Genomic DNA, 16,485 nt, shown 5'->3' with positions numbered 1-16,485 from the left:
CTCTGTGTGGACAAGGCTTCAACCAATCGTCCAACCTGGAGAGACACAAGGACACCCGCACCACGGAGAAACCGTGGAAATGTGGGGACTGTGGGAAGGGATTCAATTACCTGTTTGAGCTGGAAACTCATCAACACAGTCACACCGGGGAGAGGCCATTCACCTGCTCCATGTGTGGGAAGAGATTCACTCAGTCATCCAACCTGCTGACTCACCAGCGAGTTTGCACCGGGGAGAGACCGTTCACCTGCTCCGTGTGTGGGAAGGGATTCACTAATTCAGCCCACCTTCTGAGACACCAGCGAGTTCACACTGACGAGAGACCTTTTAAATGTTCCGACTGTGCGAACTGCTTTAAAAGCTCTGAGGAACTGATTCAACACCAGCGAGTTCACACTGACGATAAACCATTCAGTTGCTCTCACTGTGGGAAGAGGTTCAGGTATTCATCCAGTCTCATTGTACACCAGCGCACTCACACTGGGGAGAGACCGTTCACCTGCTCCATGTGTGGAAAGGGATTCATTAAATCATCCAACCTGCTGGTACACCAGCGACTTCACACTGGGGAGAGGCCGTTCACCTGCTCCGTGTGTGGAGAGGGATTCACTTGTTCATCCAGCCTGCAGAAACACCAACGAGTTCACACTGGGGAGAGGCCGTTCACCTGCTCCGTGTGTGGATTCACTTGTTCATCCGGCCTTCAGACACACCAGCAAGTTCACACCAGGAAGAGGCCGTTCACCTGCTCCGTGTGTGGGAAGGGATTCACTCAGTCATCCAACCTGCTGAGACACCAGCGAGTTCACAAGTAACTGCAGGGGTTAGATTCTGATGTTATTGCTGCTGTTAATTACAGCCAGGACTGAACCATGTTTATTCTGACAGTTGTAGTTTGTTTCTGCTGATGATAATAACCCTATAACTGGCTGGAGTTTAATATTCTGGATATATAGCTGATTGACTTCTCAGGGCTGCAGTGTCCCTTTAAGAATCATTGTGATCATTCCCTTTAGTTCAGGACTTTCATAAGAAATTATTTGACAATAAAATTATGAATTTTACTTTAACCCTAAATTGACCTTTGGTACAAAATCTACAATTTATTGTCTGAAAAGTTCCACTGATTAACATCTCCAATTAGAAAGTGCTGATTAATCCTTGCTGACAATTCTTACTGACTTGCACATTACACACAGTGGCACCTCCATTATCCATCAGAAAGAAGGGGAATGGGAATTGGTGGAGAATCGAGAGTCCCCAAATGTTGCCCCTCCCGTCTAGTAGAGCAATCCCCTCGGCATGGGAATGGAGACAAGTCCAATCCAAGTAATGGACTGAGTTTAATCTTTCTGGGCCCGTGGTGTTGAATCCGTGATTCTTAAAGTATGGTGTTTTCCAATAACTACACGGAGGCTGTAACTTAACAATCAACAGGTGTTTACTGGAGGAGGGTAGTCTAAAGATGTGCGGGTTAGGTTGATTGGCCATGATAAAAATTGACCCTTAGTATTAGGGGGGATTAAATATGTGGGGTTACGGGGATAGGGCTTGGGTGGGATGGCTGTCGGGGTAGGGACCGGGTGCTAGGGTTTGGATGATCAGCCATGATCTTGTTGAATGGCGGAGCAGGCTCGAAGGGCCGAATGGCCTACTCCTGCTCCTATCTTCTATGTTAAAGACTGACAGTACAGAGGCATGCTCAAGGCTTATATACAGGTGTGGTCACTGCCGGTACTACAGTATACAGGAGCTGTAAAAGTAGTTCTCGCTTAAAGGTACATACACTACAATTCCTCCCCTTTTAGATGAGCAGTACCCATAATGTTCAATTAACACGTTAACATGCACATTAAACTGAAATAGTCCATTTATAGATTCAGTCTTTGGGGCGGCTTCCTGATCCTTTCTGGATAGCGCCTTTCCTGAGGTTCTTGTTCTTGGTGTGGAGGCGATTCTGGCCCCTTTTTGTCGGTTATTTCATCAGTTTCCACTGCTACTGTTTCTGAGGTAGATGCTACCGGTATGTCGGGTTCATCCCCAGGGACGCGAGACATGGGGTTGACTCGTTCCTGTGACACTAAGATCTGGTCGACGTGGCGTCTCACAATGTTCTCCCTGACATCCACTGTGTACATTAATGGCCGCTGCCGTGTGCATATCGTTCCGGGTTGCCATTTCACTGTTCGGTAGTCACGGGCCAAGACTGGTTGTCCTACGTTGAAGCTCCTTGTTGGCTTCTCATTGATGTGCTGGAATTGTTTATCCTCAACATTTCTTCACACATTTGGTCTGAGCAAATCCAGACGAGATCTCAACCTTCGGTTAAAGAACATCATGGCCGGGGTCTGGTTGGTAACTGCATGTGTCGCATTTCTGTAGGCTAACAGGAAATTGTCCACCTTATGCTGTAGTGGAATTTCATCATCGCACATGGCCTTTATTGCCTTTTTAAAGGGTTGTACGAACCTCTCAGCCAATCCATTTGTGGTTGGATGATACGGGGCAGATGTGTAATGCCTTACCCCATTCCTTCTCATAAATTTCCGAAACTCTTCGGACACAAACTGTGGTCCATTATCAGAGCAAATCTGCTCTGGCAAGCCGTTCCTGGCAAATATGGTCCGTAGGACTGCAATCGTTTTCTCTGTAGTGGTTGAGGACATTTTAATCACCTCAGGCCATTTCGAGTGAGCATCCACTGCTATTAAGAACATTGAGTCCATGAATGGATCAGCAAAATCAATATGCACCCATTGCCATGGAGAGGAGGGCCACTCCCATGGGTGTAGAGGGGCATGTGGTGGTGCATTTTGGACCTTCTGGCATCCTGAGCAGCTCTTGGTTAGGTCCTCGATTTGTTGATCGATCCCCGGCCACCACACATAAGCCCTAGCAAGGATTTTCATTTTCACCCCTCCCAGATGACCTTCGTGAAGCTCATTGAGCACTCTCTCCCTTAACTTGGGTGGAATTACCACTCGGGATCCACACATCACTGTCCCCTGGCATACTGACAGCTGTTCTCTTCTGGATGAGAATGCTGGCAACAGTGAGTCGCCATGTGTTGGCCATCCCCTCACCATCAAATCATATACCCGAGACAGTGTCGGATCATTGTGGGTCTCCTTCTCCATATCCGCGTTAGTTACTGGCAATCGTTCAATTATTGATGAATAAAATATCTCGATAGGGTCCACTGCTGGTGCTTCCTCCACAGTAGGCAGTGGCAGGCGTGATAGCCCATCAGTGTTTCCATGCTGTTTCGTGCCTTTACATTCTATTTCATATTGGTTCGCCCCTAGAAAAAGGGACCATCTTTGTAACCGTTGTGCAGTCATCACCGGAATGCCCTTCTTTGGATTGAAGATGAAGACAAGTGGTTGGTGGTCAGTCAGCAAGGTGAACTTCTGCCCATTCAGATAGTGGTTGAATTTTTTTACTCCCCATACTAGGCTGAGGGCCTCCCTGTCAATCTGGGCGTAGTTGCGCTCGGCTGAGGTTAGTGACCGAGACGCAAAGGCTACTGGCCTCTCCAACCCGTCTGGGAATTTGTGTGACAGCACCGCTCCAATACCATAGGGTGATGCATCACATGCCAACCGAATTGGTAGTGCTGGGTTGAAATGGGCCAACACCTCTTTTGATGTGATCAATTCTTTGCACTTCTGGAAAGCTCGTTTACATTCGTCATTCCACTTCCATGGTACCCCCGTTTGCAGTAGTGTTCAGTGGGTGTAATACTGTAGACAAATTTGGTAAGAACTTATGGTAGTAGTTTACCAGCCCGAGGAACGGCCTCAGTTGTGACACATTTTCTGGTGCTGGAGCCTCGACTACTGCCTCAATCTTTTCAGGGGACTTATGTAACCCCTCTTCATCAATAACGTGGCCACAATACGAGATCTGCTTCTGGAAAAACTCCCACTTGTGGCGATTAGCTCATAGCCCATATTCCTTTAATCTGGTGAGCACCTTCTCCAGGTTGGCGAGGTGATCACTGTCATTTTCGCCCGTGACCAGGATGTTGTCCAAATAACACTGGGTCCCTGGAATCCCTTGCAGGACTTGATCCATTGCCCTTTGCCAAATAGCCGGAGCCGATGCTACCCCGAACACCAGCCGGTTGTACTGGTAGAGACCTTTGTGAGTGCTGATCATGAGGCATTGTTTCGAGGCTTCTTCTACCTCCATTTGCAAGTACGCCTGGGCCAGATCAATTTTGGTGAAGCGTTTACCTCCAGATAGCGAGGCGAAAATATCCTCAATCCGTGGAAGCGGATATTGTACCGTGTGAAGGACTGGGTTCACTGTCACCTTAAAATCCCCACAGATGCGGACCTTCTTTGGTTCCCCAGGCGTAATACTCAATGACCTCTTAATTACAGGAACGATGGGTGTAGCCCACTCGCTCCAGTCTACTTTGGACAGTACTCCTGAACGTTCCAATCCTTCCAGCTCTGCTTCGACGGCTGGTCGGATCGCATAAGGCACCGGTCTGGGCTTAAAAAACTTTGGGCTTGCATTTTCCTCTATTTTAATCGTTGCTGTTATGCCTTTTAGTGTTCCGAGTCCCTCCTGGAACACTTCTTGTGCGTCAGTTAGCATTTTTGACAGTCGTCCAGGTGTGACGTCATCATCCTTTTTGGCCTCAACCTTCAGTGCCTGTATGGAATGCCAATCTAATTGTATCTTCCGGATCCATTCACGTCCTAGTAGTGGTGGTCCTCCATCTGGCAATACATATAGGTCCATTTTAGGTATTTCCTGGCCTTTGTATATCACTTTCACCCTTATTTTTCCTTTGGGGTAGACTTTTTGCCCCGTGTACGTCTTCAAGACAATCTCTGTAGCTTTCAAGGGTATATGTGAAAATAGCCGCTTGTAGTCCCTTTGGTTTATGACTGTTAGGGCTGATCCTGTGTCCAATTCCATTTTCACTTGGACTCCGTCTATCTTGAGTGTGACTCAGATAGTCTGGTGATCCTACATTTTGGTTACCTTATGTAGTTTCAGACAACCCAGCTCCTTGCTTCCGGAGTCTGTATCACTTTTCTGTTCATCTGAACCACTGTCCATCACCTTATGTACCTTTTTGTACTTCTCCTGTGGAGATTTCTTGCTATTGGTTTTCTTCCCTGACCTGCAGATTCTTGCTATGTGTCCTGCTTTTCCACACTGTCTGCACACTTGGTCCTTGAACCAACAATCCTTCTGGTCGTGTGTCGTTCTGCCGCAGCAATAGCACTTCCCTGCTCCATATGACATTTCATTGGTGCCATATTCTTGCGGTCTCCGTTGTATCTCTGCAGCGCCCCGTGCGGCTGCTTCGTGTGATACTGCCATGCTGAAAGCCTTGTCCAGCGTAAGATCCTTTTCTGATAGAAGCCGTTTCTGGGTTCCTTCACTTTGAAGCCCACACACAAACTTGTCCCTTAACGGATCTGCTAGTCCCACTCTAAACTGGCAGTGTTTCGATAGCTTGCGCAGTTCCGTTAAGTACTCAGCATTACTTTCGTCTTTATGCTGGTTCCTTTTATGGAACTTAAATCTTTCTGCTATCAACAGCAGTGTGTGGTTTAAGTGGTCCTGTAGGATTTCTACTGTGCCTTCGAAATTCTTATCCACGGTCTTCTCTGGGGTTATTAGGTTTCGCAGTAAGCCATAAGTTTTTGCACCCATGGAATTTAACAAACCCAGTGCTTTCCTAGCATCTGGCACTTCATTCGCCCTGCAGTACACCTCAATGCATTCCACATATGTCGCCCAATCTTCGACTTCATTGTTGAACGCAGTGATACTGCCACTCTTCGGCATCCCTGGGTGTGATTTAACTGTCTAAAATGGCGTCTCCCGCGCTCTCCCTTCTTCTCCGCTGGCACAAAATGGCGTCTCCCGCACTTTCCTTTCTTCCCGCGCTCGCCCTTCTTCTCCGCTGCGGCTTCTAAAAATGGCATCTCCTGCGCTCTCCCTTCTTCTCCGCGGCTCAATGGCGTCTCCCGCGCTCTCCCTTCTCCCCGCGGACACTGTTCAGCCCTTGAGCCCTGGCTGTGCTCTGCGCGTTCTCCTGTGCGCCTTTCCCGTTGCTGCCGCTCGGTCCTGAACCCGGCTGCTGCTTTACCCTCTCTCTCTGTTTTGTTTTTCCTCGACGCCGCTCGGTTTTCAACCACCGGCTGCGCCCTGTGCGCTTCACCCTCTCTCTTACCCCGTTGACGCTGCTTGGCTTTTTCTCTGCCGTCGGTCGGCTCCAGCCGCCGCTGTCTGGGAAGGGTCTGCGCTGTACCTGTTGCCAGTCTGTTGCTGGATCGTCGTGGCTGGGGAACCAAGCCCGGCTCTCAACAGCCTCCCCTGTGATGTTCACTCTCTGCCGGATGACTGGGTGGTTGCTCGTGGTCAACGCCCGTGCTTCTGGCCTCGACTTTCTTCCACCGCCCTCCCGGAGCGAATCCTTGAAGGGAAATGCAGAGTTGCAGGTAGATTCGAATCGACCTCGTCGCCACTGTTGAATCCGTGATTCTTAAAGTATGATGTTTTCCAATAACTACACGGAGGCTGTAACTTAACAATCAACAGGTGTTTACTGGAGGAGGGTAGTCTAAAGACTGACAGTGCAGAGGCATGCTCAAGGCTTATATACAGGTGTGGTCACTGCTGGTACTACAGTATACAGGAGCTGTAAAAGTAGTTCTCTCTTAAAGGTACATACACTACACGAGGGGTTGGTTTATATCAGACAGGAGGAGTTTGGTGTCAGTGACTGTGGGGATGGTTTATATCAGACAAGAGGAGATTGGTGTCAGTGACTGTGGGGTTGGTTTATATCAGACAGGAGGAGATTGGTGTCGGTGACTGGGATTGATTTATATCCGACAGAAGGAGACTGGTGTCAGTGACTGCGGGGTTGGTTTATATCCGACAGGAGGAGATTGGTGTCAGTGGCTGTGGAGCTGGTTTATATCAGACAGGAGGAGATTGGTGTCAGTGACTGTGGGGCTGGTTTATATCAGACAGGAGGAGATTGGTGTCAGTGACTGTGGGGATGGTTTATATCAGACAGGAGGAGATTGGTGTCAGTGACTGTGGGCTGGTTTATATCAGACAGGAGATTGGTGTCAGTGACTGTGGGGTTGGTTTATATCAGAGAGGATAAACTAGTCAAAGTTGGCGAAGATATGGTATTCCGATATTTAATGACTGTGGTAGGAATTTTTTTTAATGCATTCATAGGATGTGGGCGTTGCTGGGAAGCCCAGCATTTATTGCCCATCCCTAGTTGCCCTTGAGAAGGTGGTGGTGAGCCGCCTCCTTGAACCGCTGCAGTCCGTGTGGTGAAGGTGCTCCCACAGAGCTGTTAGGGAGGGAGTTCCAGGATTTTGACCCAGCGACGATGAAGGATCGGCGATATATTTCCATGTCAGGATGGTGTGTGACTTGGAGGGGAGCTTGGAGGTGGTGGTGTTCCCCTGCGCCTGTTGCCCTCATCCCTCTAGGTGGTGGAGGTGGCGGGTTTGGGAGGTGCTGCCGAAGAAGCCTTTGCGAGTTGCTGCAGCGCCTCTTGTCGATCAGAGGTTCTCAACTGGGGTCCGTGAGAAGGTTTCAAGGGGTGGGCCCAGAAACTCTCTCCCTCTTTCATTCTTTCTCCCACAAGCAGCCCTCACACCGGGCGCCGGCTCAGTTCCCATTGAGCAGCTGCGGGGGAAGCGATGTGGGGCACGATGGGGCCAAGGCTGCGGAAGCTGCCCCTCGCTCGCTGCCAATTGGGTTGATCCAGATTCCCATCATCTCCATCCAGCCTGTTGCCCCCATCTCCCCCCTTTCCCCCTACAAATCCAGGCTGGGGTTTATTGGAGGGTGGGGCCATTCCCAATTCCAGGAGCCCAGCCCGTTGACCACCTTCTCCCACTGGAACAGGAGCAGTGCGCAGGCACAGTTTGCGGGACCTGCAGCTCCAGCTGCCGCTCGCCCTCACACCAGGCGGTGCCACTGAGCAGGACAGCCCGCGGCCCCGGGGATTGGTCCCGTCAACCGTCAATCAAAGGCCAGCAGCCAATTCGCTTGGCCCAAGTCCCGCCTCCAACCGCCGTCCATTGTTGGGGCGAAATTCAAAGCGCCACGACCGCAGCTCAAACTGTCAATCAAAGGTCAGCCCCGCCCACTACACACTGCTCACTCTCCGATTGGTGGCTGCGGGGGTGGGCGGGGCGATAAGGGGCCAATCAGTGCACTCCCTGCCTCCGCCTGGGAGCTGGGCTTTGCTCAGGTGAGCAGATCACGTGGGCTGGAAGGAAGGCGGCCACAAGGCAGCTTGTGAGGTCACTGGGCCTCTTGTATTGGAGAATCAGGGAGCAGGGAGTTTAAAACATACTATTACCACACTTAATCGTCAAATAACTATTTATTCCAAAAAATAAAGTACAGTGATTTGAAATGGAAATACTTGCATTTATAGAGAGGCTTCTGTGATCTCAGGATGTCCCAAAGTGCTTTACAGACAATGGTTACTTGTGTTGTGTTACAGGGTGTCCGGGGAATTTTTATAACACAGGAGGGGCCTCAGAGAACCCCTGATCTACACTGTCCCATCAAACACTCCCAGGGCAGGTACAGCACAGGTTAGATACAGAGTAAAGCTCCCTCTACACTGTCCCATCAAACACTCCCAGGGCCGGTACAGCACGGGTTAGATACAGAGTAAAGCTCCCTCTACACTGTCCCATCAAACACTCCCAGGGCAGGTACAGCACAGGTTAGATACAGAGTAAAGCTCCCTCTACACTGTCCCATCAAACACTCCCAGGGCAGGTACTGCACAGGTTAGATACAGAGTAAAGCTCCCTCTACACTGTCCCATCAAACACTCCCAGGGCAGGTACAGCACGGGTTAGATACAGAGTAAAGCTCCCTCTACACTGTCCCATCAAACACTCCCAGGGCAGGTACAGCACAGCTTAGATACAGAGTAAAGCTCCCTCTACACTGTCCCATCAAACACTTCCCGGGCAGGTACAGCTCGGGTTAGATACAGAGTAAAGCTCCCTCTACACTGTCCCATCAAACACTCCCAGGACAGGTACAGCACGGGTTAGATACAGAGTAAAGCTCCCTCTACACTGTCCCATCAAACACTCCCAGGGCAGATACAGCACAGGTTAGATACAGAGTAAAGCTCCCTCTGCACTGTCCCAACAAACACTCCCAGGGCAGATACAGCACAGGTTAGATACAGAGTAAAGCTCCCTCTACACTGTCCCAACAAACACTCCCAGGGCAGATACAGCACAGGTTAGATACAGAGTAAAGCTCCCTCTACACTTGGTGTCGGGAGCGGAGGGACCAGTGAGCCGAGGCCCGGGTGAGTATAAAACCTCACTCTCGGGCTTTCTTACAGTGTGACTTCACCAGAAAGCAGCTAAGTGACAGGGTGGCAAGTATTTCTCTCTTTTTAAAATTAAACTCCATGGTTTGTAGTTTGTTTGTAAACCACAGCCCTTAAATATATCATTTAGCTACAAGGTAACTTCAATTCTGCGGTTTATATTTTCTCGGGTCTCTCTGGTGTAGCGGGGATTTCTGCCATACAAGCGCCCTAGAGTATATCTTTAATTGGTGGTATTGAATTAATTAAAGGGTAAGTCATGTCAGGACAGCCCAGCCCCATGTTATGCACCACCTGCGCTATGTGGGAATTCAGGGACGCTGCCGGTGTCCCTGACAACCGTGTGTGCCGGAAATGTATCCAGCTGCAGCTACTAGCAGACCGCATTGAGGCGCTGGAGTTGCGGATGGATGAGTTTTGGAGCATTCACGATGCTGAGAGGGTCATGGATAACACGTTTAGTGAGTTGGTCACACCGCAGGTAAGGGCTGCACAGGCAGAAGGGAAATGGGTGACCATCAGGCGGAGCAGTAGAAGCAGGCAGGTAGTGCAGGGGACCCCTGTGGCCATCCCCCTCTCAAACAGGTATACCGATTTGGATACTGTTGAGGGGGATGACTTACCAGGGGAAGGCAGCAGCAGCCAACTTCCTGGCACCAGGGGTGCTTCTGATGCTCAGGAAGGGAGGAAAAAGAGTGGGAGAGCAATATTGGTAGGGGATTCTATCGTAAGGGGAACAGATAGGCGTTTCTGTGGCCGTAGACGTGACTCCAGGATGGTTTGTTGCCTCCCTGGTGCCAGGGTCAAGGATGTCACTGAACGGCTGCAGGGCATTCTGAAGGGGGAGGGTGAACAGTCAGAGGTCGTGTTTCACATTGGGACTAACGACACGGGTAGGAAGGGGGATGAGGTCCTGCAGCAAGAATTTAGGGAGCTAGGTAGCAGATTAAAGAGCAGGACCTCAAAGGTTGTAATCTCTGGATTACTCCCGGTGCCACGTGCTAGTGAGTATAGGAATAGGAGGACAGAGCAGATGAATGCGTGGCTAAAGAATTGGTGCAGGAGGGAGGGCTTTAGTTTCCTGGATCACTGGGTCTGCTTCTGGGGAAGGTGGGACTTGTACAAGTCGGATGGGTTGCACCTGAACCAGAACGGGACAAATATCCTTGCGGGGAGGTTTGCTAGCACTGTTGGGGGGGGTTTAAACTAACTTGGCAGGGGGATGGGATGCAGAGTGGAGCTATAATAGGGGGTGATGTACAGCCAAATATAGAGGAAAAAACAAGTCAGCTTGGAAGGCAGAGCAAATATGTAACGGCACAAGGGAGTAGGGCAAGGCTGGATGGCATTTATTTTAATGCAAGGAGTCTTGCGAATAAGGTGGATGAACTGAAGGTGTTGATGAACACATGGGAGTATCATATTGTTGCTATCACGGAGACATGGTTGAGGAAGGGGCAAGACTGGCAGCTCAATATTCCAGGGTATAGAATCTTCAGGTGAGACAGAGGGGGGGGGTAAAAGAGGAGGGGGTGTCGCAATATTAATTAAGGAGTCAATTACTGCTGTAAGGAGGGATGATATATTAACAGGTTCCTCTAATGAGGCCATATGGGTGGAACTTAAAAACAAAAAGGGGGCAAGCACTTTGCTGGGAGTGTACTATAGGCCCCCAGACAGTCAGGGGAAGATAGAGGAACAGATATGTAGGCAAATCTCAGAGAACTGTGCAAATAATAGGGTAATAATAGTGGGGGAATTTCAACTTCCCCAATATTAACTGGGATAGTCAGAGTGTGAAAGGCTTAGAGGGTGCAGAATTCTTAAAGTGCATCCAGGAGAGCTTTTTGAGCCAGCATGTAGAAAGTCCTACAAGAGAGGGGGCGGTACTGGACCTAATTCTAGGGAATGTGGCCGGGCAAGTGGTAGAAGTGTTAGTAGGTGAGCACTTTGGTGACAGTGACCATAATTCGGTAAGATTTAAGGTAGTCATGGAAAAGGACAGAGATGGACTGGAAATAAAGGTTCTAAATTGGGGGAAGGCCGATTTTAATATGATAAGGCAGGATCTGGCCAAAGTGGACTGGGATCAGCTACTTGTAGGAAAATCCACATCGGAGCAATGGGAGTCTTTCAGAAAGGAAATTGAGAGTACAATGGCAACATGTTCCCGTAAAGGTCAAGGGTGGGACCAACAAACCCAGGGAACCTTGGATGTCAAGGGATATACGGGAATGGATTAGGAAAAAAAGGGGGGCTTTTGGCAGATACAACATAAGAACATAAGAAATAGGAGCAGGAGTAGGCCAATCGGCCCCTCGAGCCTGCTCCACCATTCAATAAGATCATGGCTGATCTGATCCTAACCTCAAATCTTCTATCACTCTCCATCCCACCCGAACCCATGTGATCTCCTGGGAGAAGCGAAAAAACAGTTAAAAAACCCAATGGCCAATTTGGGAGAAAAAATCTGGGAAATTCCTCTCCGACCCATCTAGGCGATCGAAACTCTTCCAGGAGATCACTCTGTCCCTATATTTTCTACAGTACTTACCTTCTGTAAAGGCGATCTCCACCCCATCCAGGAACAGGAATAAAACCATCTCCTGAAATCTAACACAGAATTAGAACACAAGAATAGGTGCAGAACCAGGCTACACGGCCCCTGGGCCCGCTCCACTACCCACAGGGCCATGACCATTCCGAACCTAGACTCATGTACAAGTTCCTGCCCGCTCCCCATAACCCTTAATTCCCTTTACTTCTAGGAAACTATCTATTTCTGTTTTAAATTTATTAAATGATGTAGCTTCCACAGCTTTCTGGGGCAGCAAATTCCACAAACCTACCACCCTCTGAGTGAAGAAGTTTCTCCTCATCTCAGTTTTGAAAGAGCAGCCCCTTATTTTAAGATTATGCCCCCAGTTCTAGTTTCACCCATCATTGGGAACATCCTCACCGCATCCACCCGATCAAGCCCCTTCACAATCTTATATGTTTCAATAAGATCGCCTATCATTCTTCTGAACTCCAATGAGTAGAGTCCCAATCTACTCAACCTCTCCTCATATGACCACCCCCTCATCCCCGGGATTAACCGAGTGAACCTTCTTTGTACTGACTCGAGAGCAAATATGTCTTTTCTTAGGTATGGACACCAAAACTGTATGCAGTATTCCAGGTGCGATCTCACCAATACCTTGTAAACTGCAGCAATACCTCCCTGTTTTTATATTCTATACCCCTAGCAATAAAAGCCAACATTCCATTGGCCTTCTTGATCACTTGCTGCACCTGCATACTAACTTTTTGAGTTTCGTGCACCAGGACCCCCAGATCCCTTTGTACTACAGTACTTTCCAGTTTCTTGCCATTAAGATAATAACTTGCTCTATGATTTTTCCTGCCAAAGTGCATAACCTCACACGTTCCAGTATTGTATTCCATCTGCCAAATCTCTGCCCACTTACTTAGCCTGTCTATGTCACTTTGCAGGTTTTTTATGTCCTCCTCACTCACTACTTTCCCTCCCATCTTTGTATCATCTGCAAATTTTGATATGTTACACTCGGTCCCCTCCTCCAAATCGTTACTATAGATTGTAAAGGGTTGGGACCCAGCACTGACACCTGCGGAACACCACTAGTTACTGATTGCCAGTCTGAGAATGAACCATTTATCCCAACTCTCTGCTTTCTGTTAGAGAGCCAATTCTCCACCCACGCCAGAATATTACGCCCAATCCCGTGATTTTTTATCTTGAGCAATAATCTTTTGTGTGGCACCTTGTCAAATGCCTTTTGGAAGTCTAAATACACTACGTCCACTGGTTCTCCTTTATCCACCCTGTATGTTACTTCCTCAAAGAACTCAAGCAAATTTGTCAAACATGACTTCCCCTTCATGAAACCATGCTGAGTTTGTCCTATTAAATTATGTTTATCCAAATGTCCCGTTACTGTCTCCTTAATAATGGACTCCAAAATTTTACCAACCACAGATGTTAGGCTAACTGGTCTATAGTTTCGAGCATTCGGCCTACTACCCTTTTTAAATAAGGGTGTTACATTAGCAGTTTTCCAATCTGCCGGGACCTTTGCTGAGTCCAGGAAGTTTTGGAAAATTACCACCAATGCATCCACAATCCCTACCGCCACTTCCCTCAAGACCCTAGGATGTAAGCCATCAGGTCATGGGGATTTATCCGCCTTGAGTCCCATTATTTTACCGAGTACCAATTTCTTAGTGATTTTAATCGTATTTAGCTCCTCCCCCCCTAGAGCCCCCTGTTTGTCCAGTGTTGGGATATTCTTAGTGTCCTCTACCGTAAAGACTGAAACAAAATATTTGTTCAGCGTTTTTGCCATCTCCATGTTTCCCACCATTAATTTCCCAGCCTCATCCTCTAAGGGACCAACATTTATTTTAGCCACCCTTTTTCGTTTTATATAACTATAGAAACTCTTGCTAGCTGTTTTTATATTTTTTGCTAATTTACTTTCATAATCTATCTTCCCTTTCTTAATCAATCTTTTAGTTATTTTTTGCTGTCTTTTGAAGACTTCCCAATCTTCTATCCTCCCACTAGATTTGGCTACCTTATATGCCCTTGTTTTTAGTCGGATAATATCCTTAATTACTTTACTTAGCCACGGATGGCTGTCATTTCTTTTACACCCTTTTTTCCTCAGTGGAATATATATTTTTTGAAAGTTGTAAAATAACTCCTTAAATGTACACCACTGCTCATGTACTGTCTTACCCTTTAATCTATTTTCCCAGTCCACTCTAATCAATTCTGCTCTCATACCTTCATAGTCTCCTTTGTTCAAGCTCAGCATGCTTGTTTGAGATCCAACCTTCTCACCCTCTAATTGAATATCGAATTCAACCATGTTATGGTCACTCATTCCAAGGGGATCCTTTACTAGGACATTTTTAATTAATCCTGACTCAGTACACAGGACCAGATCTAAGGTTCCATGCCCCCTGGTCGGTTCAGTTACATACTGCTCAAGAAACCCATCCCTAATACACTCAATGAACTCATCCTCAAGGCAGCCCTGCCCAATTTGATTTGTCCAATTAATATGATAGTTAAAATCCCCCATAATTATAGCTGTTCCCTTATTACAAGCCTCAACTATTTCCTGATTGATACTCCGTCCAACAGAGTTGCAACTGTTAGGAGGCCTACAGACTACGCTCACTGGTGTTTTTCCCCCTTATTATTCCTTACCTCCACCCAAACTGTTTCACTATCCTGATCCTTTGACCCAATATCATTTCTCTGTATTACAGTGATTCCTTCCTTTATTAACATAGCCACCCCACCTCCCCTTCCTTCCTGCCTGTCCTTCCTGATTGTTAAATACCCTGGTATGTTTAATTCCCAGTCATGGTCACCCTGCAGCCATGTTTCTGGTGATCTCATTGAAACATACAGGATTCTGAAGTAGATGCTGAGAGGTTGTTTCCCCTGGCTGGAGAGTCTAGAACTAGGGGGCATAGTCTCAGGATAAGGGGTCGGCCATTTAAGACTGAGATGAGGAGGAATTTCTTCACTCAGAGGGTTGTGAATCTTTGGAATTCTCTGCCCCAGAGAGCTGTGAATGCTGAGGCCTAGAAATTGGGTTTTGGTCTTGCCAGGGCTGTAGCGCCAGAAAGTTTGCGCCAGCGGTAATGCGGCAGCGCGCGAAGAAAATTCGGGTGCGCCGTGCCCAGACGGCGGCGGGCGCTAAAACCCTCCTTTAGCGCCTCAAAACGGGCGTGAACTTGGGTTTCCCGGCGCTAATCCCCCGCTGCGGCACCCGATGCGGTGCGGCAGGCGGGGGAACTGCAGGCCTCCTCCTCCTGTTAAGGAGGAGCTGCCTGCAGCCGACAACTGTCCGGCGGATTGACCCGACATCTGAGCCCGGCACCTCGGGGAAGTGCCGGGCTCGCATCAGACACTGATCAGGGCCGCGGGGGGGGGAATGCAGGAGTCCGGGAAGGGAGGTGCGGGCAGGCAGCCGCCGGGAACGCGGCCGGCCGCCGCTCCACCTTTATGCGCCGGCGCACACTGGGGGAAGACTCTGTTGCCAGAGTCTTAGTTGCGCCTGCCACGGGCGAGGCGTGCGCAACTGAATTTCGGCTTGGGGCCGGGTTACCACGGCAACCGGGACGCTGCGCACACCGATGACGTCATCGGTGCCGGCGCAGCGCTACCGGTGCAACGCCGATTTAGGGCCCCAGGGAATTTCTCAACTGGCCATAACTCCGGCGCTAGGCCCTCTAGCGCCTCAAATGCGGCGCTAAGCCGACCGAATTTCTAGGCCTGAGTCTTTGAGTATATTCAAGGCTGAGATCGATAGATTTTTGGACTCTGGGGGAATCATGGGATATGGAGATCGGGCGGGAAAGTGGAGTTGAGTTCGATGATCCGCCATGATCTCATTGAAAGGCGGAGCAGGCTCGAGGGGCCGTATGGCCGACTCCTGCTCTTATTTCTTATGTTACCTCTAGACTTGACTATTTCCATACACTCCTGGCTGGCCTCCCATGTTCTACCCTACGTAAACTTGAGGTCATCCAAAGCTCTGCTGCCCGTGTCCCAACTGGCACCAAGTCCCATTCGCCCATCACCCCTGTGCTCGCTGCCCGTGTCCTAACTGGCACCAAGTCTCGTTCACCCATCACCCCTGTGCTCGCTGACCTACATTGGTTCCCGGTTCAGCAACACCTCGATTTCAAAATTCTCATCCTTGTTTTCAAATCCCCCCCATGGCTTCACCCCTCCCTATCTCTGTAATCTCCTCCAGCCCCACAACCATCCAAGATATCTGTGCTCTTCCAATTATGGCCTCTTGTGCATCCCTGATTTTAATCGCTCCACCATTGGTGGCCGTGCCTTCTGTTGCCTCGGCCTTAAGCTCTGGAATTCCCTCCCTAAACCTCTCCGCCTCTCTTTCCTGCTTAAAGACGCTCCTTCAAACCGATTTCTCTGACCAAGCTTTTGGTGATTTGCCGAATATCTCCTTATGTGTCTCGGGGTCAGATTGTGTTTGCTAACACTCCTGTGAAGCGCCTTGGAACATTTGACTCAGTTGCAGGTGCGAGATAAATTGTGA

At 48.9% G+C, this 16,485-nt stretch overlaps 1 pseudogene; it reads left to right on the top strand.

The window, feature by feature from the left end:
- Window positions 1-1,070, top strand: part of LOC147118542 (uncharacterized) — an 84,613-nt pseudogene extending 83,543 nt beyond the window's left edge.
- Window positions 1,071-16,485: the final 15,415 nt, after the last annotated feature.

This window comes from Somniosus microcephalus, chromosome 4, assembly GCF_052327205.1.
Source record: "Somniosus microcephalus isolate GS21.2 chromosome 4, FLI_Smic_1.0, whole genome shotgun sequence".
Lineage (NCBI taxonomy): Eukaryota > Metazoa > Chordata > Chondrichthyes > Squaliformes > Somniosidae > Somniosus > Somniosus microcephalus.
This window is presented reverse-complemented; position numbering and strand designations above follow the sequence as displayed.